This window comes from Palaemon carinicauda, chromosome 5 (assembly GCF_036898095.1).
Source record: "Palaemon carinicauda isolate YSFRI2023 chromosome 5, ASM3689809v2, whole genome shotgun sequence".
NCBI lineage: Eukaryota > Metazoa > Arthropoda > Malacostraca > Decapoda > Palaemonidae > Palaemon > Palaemon carinicauda.
This window is the reverse complement of record NC_090729.1, coordinates 180,200,055-180,205,272: the sequence shown is the minus strand read 5'-3', so window position 1 is coordinate 180,205,272 and position 5,218 is coordinate 180,200,055. Positions and strand designations below refer to the sequence as shown.

Sequence of the window (5,218 nt, the reverse complement as noted above, 5' to 3'; positions counted from 1 at the left end):
ATATATATATATATATATATATATATATATATATATATATATATATATATATATATACAATGTATATATATATATATATATATATATATATATATATATATGTATATATATATATATATATATATATATATATATATATATATATATATATATATATATACATATATATATATATAAATGTGTGTGTGTATATATATAATTTAACCAAGTATTTCCAATCGAAAAATCTGTTATCACTTCTAGATTTGCCTCTGCTCTATTGTGATTTTGTGAAGGAGATTGACAAGAAGAAGAACTACTGTTTTGGAGCCAGAAAGTTCTCAACTTGTGTAGTTAACCTTTGATAACATTTAGTGCTTTTGGCTTTGCGTTGTGAAATCGATTTGGTTAGCCACTTCAGTTAAACTATTTTGATAAAACAGGGAGGGCCATAATGTAAGCTGACATAAACATTTATTTTGGAACTTTTGAAACTTCTATTTAGCAGAATAAATCGGTTCTCTAGTGGGGTGGTGTGTAGGCCAGTGCCATTAGTAACTTTGGTTATCCCCCCGTAGCACCTGGGTGTAGAATGCCCCCATAGGCCCCAGTACTGGATTATATAGCCCAATTTCATTAATTAATTCAAATATGTTCTATATGACTACAATTACAATACAGTTAAGCTAATTCTGAAGATTGGATACTTCACAATCATGTAGCCTAATCAAGGTAAGTAATGAAAACATTAGCTAAATTTTTTTTTTCAATATGTCAGAGGCTAATGAACCCGTGATGACTGCCATTGCCACAGCCTCTTATGTATTATGATCTTCCACGGTCTTGGGGTAAGAGTTCTCTTGCTTGGGGGTACATTACACTTAAGCACGCTATTCTGTTTCCTTATTTCTTTTCCTCACAGGGCTATTTTCCCTGTTGGAGTCCTGGGGCTTATAGCATCCTACTTTTCCAAGTAGGGTTGTAGCTTAGCACAATGATGATAAATGAGCAAAATGACGTAGATTCTGAAAAAAAATACTTGGAAATCAAGACAGCTCCTCTTTAAATTTATTTTCTGGTTTTCTACTTCCATTCTAACTAAATGCTAATTAACCTCCGCTTACTACGGTCTGTCAAAGCAAGAGCCCGTGTTTAAGGTAAAGCAATCTAAAAGTAAGATACCTCCCCGTTCCAAGCTCTGGGCCATATAGTCCACATTCATATATCAAATGCATTTTTCTTATTGTGAAAATTTAAGGCAGAATTAATGTCATGTCTGCATCCTTAGTCATCTTAAATAACGAACATTTCGGAGTTATTTAATAGTAATCTATTGTTAATAATAACTGTAGGGCAGTAGCAAAACTGAAGCAAATTAGCATATGATTTTAAGGATTTAACTTTATTTCGTATTTAAAACAAATAAAACCAAGTAGTTTAGGTATAAAATTACAAGCCGATTTGCAAAAAAAAAAAAAAAAAATCTTAGCAAATGAATCATATCAAAAGACTATCAAAATTCATTATATGGATCTTATTTTCTAAATTTTAAGATATATTTTTTTATTCAAAATTCATGATTCAGTAGTTTTAGTTGGAAACCAAAATATTTCTCCAAAGTGTATTTTTGGAGTTGAGTGGGTAGTTCAAGTAAACTAAATTATCTACCACAGTTTTTTTCTGTATGGATTTTTTTTTTTTTTTTTTTTTTAGTGTGTGTATTCCAATTTTAGTATCGCCTCTTAACTTGCATAGAGTATTACGAACTTCATGGCCTATTACGAATATTCCTTTCTATAGGACTACTGAAGTAATGTAAACAACACACACACCATATATATATATATATATATATATATATATATATATATATATATATATATATATATATATATATATATGTATATATGTGTATATATATATATATATATATATATATATATATATATGTATATATGTGTATATATATATATATATATATATATATATATATATATATATATATATATATATATATATATATATATATATATATATATATATATATATATATATATATATATATATATATATATATATATAATATGAATATGATATCTAGTTCTGCAATAAACAGCCTTGGTTATACCAATAGGCTATGTCAATTACTGTAGCCTACCATGTGATTCATTGGTTTCGTAGTAAATTATAACGAAATCATTCCAAAAGCGATGCTGTTTGCGAAATTCAATAATCTTCCTTCAAAAATGTCAATTGCAATAAAAACTAACTTATTATTTTCGAAAACCCTCCCCAATGCAGAAGGGCGTATGCATGCATACCTGCCACTGCGTTGCAACCTGACTCAGGGCTGCCAGGTTGGCCTTTTTTAGGCTAAAAACTTCAAATTTGGCCTTTTTTAAATTGGTTAGAATTTAGCAATATTATAAAAAGGTTGGCCTTTAATGCTATACTTTTGGCCTTTTTTTTTACTAATGGGTTGGCCTTTTAAAGCTGCAGTTGATCAGAAGTTGTCCTTTTCTCACTTAGAAAACCTGGCAACCCTGACCTGACTTTAACTCGTGAGTCACGTGACTTCAGTTTAGTTGTGGATCAGTGTTCCTCTAGGAAAGACGTGTGCGTCCAAGCTCGAGACTCCTGAGGACGTTTGGTAACCTCACCCGAATTCTTTGACTGAAAGGACGACTTGTTTGTAAGGTCTGTGAACTATACATTATGTATTTAGAACGCAATTAAAGGCAGTTGCTTCTGGGTAGAAATATATACATAGTACTGACAGTTTCTACGAGTGTGATATTGCTTTCGAGTTTATTTCTTCCCCAAGAAAATATTTCAATAACTGGATCGTTATGTATAATATCGACACTCCGGAGCATATGACATTTATTGTTTTCAACTGTAAGATATGATTGTTTATACACAACTTTGTAGATTACCACCTGATACATCATCGTTAAGTCGTTAGACACAAAATCCTGAATTTTTCTAGACACAAAATCCTGAACTTTTCTCTACTTGTCTCCTGGCTATCATGATTTTTGATACGCAATCTTGGATGTTAGAAATATTAATGCCATAGCGTTATTTTTTTATATTGAAACATTGACATTTAAGTATAAGTTATAACCACGAAGTCTCTCTCTCTCTCTCTCTCTCTCTCTCTCTCTCTCTCTCTCTCTCTCTCTCTCTCTCAGGTTTTTCTTATTGCCCCATGATAACATAGTCTCTCTCTCTCTCTCTCTCTCTCTCTCTCTCTCTCTCTCTCTCTCTCTCTCTCTCTCTCTCTCTCTCTCTCTCTGGTCTTTCTTATTGCTCCATGGTAAAATATTGTTGCATATATAGCTTAACAATTAGTATCTGGTTCAATTTTAATTTGATGAAATAAATTATAAATGACCCCAGAACCAAGACCATATATTTTTTTTTCTCAAAGAATATTAAAGAACATTTTATGAATAAAGTAATGGTTGACTTTGACACAAGAGTTTTGTTGAATTAACAGAGTTGGTAATAATGTTGACTTGTTTTCTTATGCACGTGTCTCGGAACTGCGCTGTGAACAATTATGGAATTCAGTCTTGTCGAGATTTCAATTGATCTGATGGGTTAAGTTAACAAATCTTCTAATATGTTAGCATACGGCACAAATTTAGTTCTTAATAGATTTTTTTTCGATATTTTGTTTTCCCGCCAATTTTTAGGAAAGGTAAAATTATACTTATAAATTTTTGGCGATAAACCCGATGAGTTTGCATTGGTCATAATTATAATTTTTATTTGTGAGCCTTTTTTTCTAGTGGATTTGTTTTTGCCCACATTTATTGTTTTTTTTTTTTTATTTATCAATGGTTTACCCCATAGTTATCCTACATATCCATGAGTTTAAGGGCATAAAAATAGCAATTTTATTTCCAAACCACGAAGTTCTGAAACGACATAAGATCTGTAAGAGAAAGGCAGCAATGCTAAGAGTCAACTTGTCTTGTATTTACAAAACTGTGTGAGCAATAATGGCTGGCGTTTGTATGAAACCAGCTGTTCCCGTTAATAGAGCTTCGTGTTTTGCCCGGGCTACTGCTGCTGTCTTTAGTCTTTCGTATTTTTTTTTTTTCATTTATGTTTTGGCTTTCCTTCTGCTGTCAAGCTTCTAAACTCTATCCCTGCTTTGACATTTTTTATTTTGTTTTTATAACCTGTCTAATTTAAAAGAGACAGATCCAATTATTCTTTCTTTAAGTTCTTCCTTTCCATCTCCCGTTCTCTCGCCTCCTCTTCATCATCTTATATTCTTCTAACCCCCATTTGGTTAGTCCATCAGAGCCAATAACATCATCAGCTATAGAACATGTAAGTCTTCGAACCTGGGCTAAAAAAAAAGGGATTTTGACGTATGAGATAGCCATGTCGTCCTGATGGAACTTCCCTTCGGCTGCTTCCTACTGTATAATATTTCTGGAGTGATAAATAACAGTGTGTTAAGTCACCCGTACCATTAAAATTTGCTCCCTATGAAAAAATATTAACTTGACGTCAGCGAATTGGACATATTAGCGACAATTCTGTTATTTAAGGGTAGTGTTTCCGTCAGTTAGACCGAGGATAAGCAGGTGCAGGGATGCGTCAGTTGGGTGACAGTAGTGTCAAAGAAATTTAACTTGTTTATATATTCGTGTCGATTGAAGAAGTTTGGGTTTTTACGAAGTGAAAATCGTTTCATGGTTTCTTTCATCCTGCTCTCTCTCTCTCTCTCTCTCTCTCTCTCTCTCTCTCTCTCTCTCTCTCTCTCTCTCTCTCTCTCTCTCTCTCTCTCTCTCTCTCTCTCGAAGGTAAATATATATACAGTATATTCTTAGCATTGCTTGACAAAATCACATGTCATTGACCATGGCATTGAGACGCGCAGTTCCTTTTGATAATTAACCAATAACTGTAATAGAACAAGACACGTGAATTGTCTGTTTACTCTTTTAAATTGCACGTGAATTTTAAATAACATTAAATGTTTTTATCCTTCCCGTGGATTTACAAAAAAAAAAAAGAAAAAAAAATCCTGTTGCGATGATGTTGCCAACAGCTGCAGTATGTTATTTTTTCTCCCAGACATTTTTACTAATATTTGCAAAATTTTATCACGATTTATACCTTCATGTTCTGTTGCAATTGCTTAACTTTAAAGGTTTGCGGTTTATTTACTTCGAAACTATTAGCGTTTTGTTTTTTGTACATAAGATGTTTGGAA

The 5,218-nt window shown here is 32.2% G+C and overlaps 1 protein-coding gene across 2 annotated transcripts in view; it reads left to right on the top strand.

The window, feature by feature from the left end:
• The first annotated feature begins 408 nt into the window (after window positions 1-408).
• Window positions 409-5,218, top strand: part of LOC137641657 (uncharacterized) — an 83,002-nt gene continuing 78,192 nt past the window's right edge. The window contains exon 1 of one of the 2 annotated variants that reach the window (XM_068374412.1): window positions 409-711. The gene's annotated coding sequence lies outside the window, so the exon portion shown is untranslated. Of the gene's footprint in view, window positions 712-2,569; window positions 2,677-5,218 lie in introns of those variants that run through there. The other variant, XM_068374411.1, reaches the window with a different exon arrangement.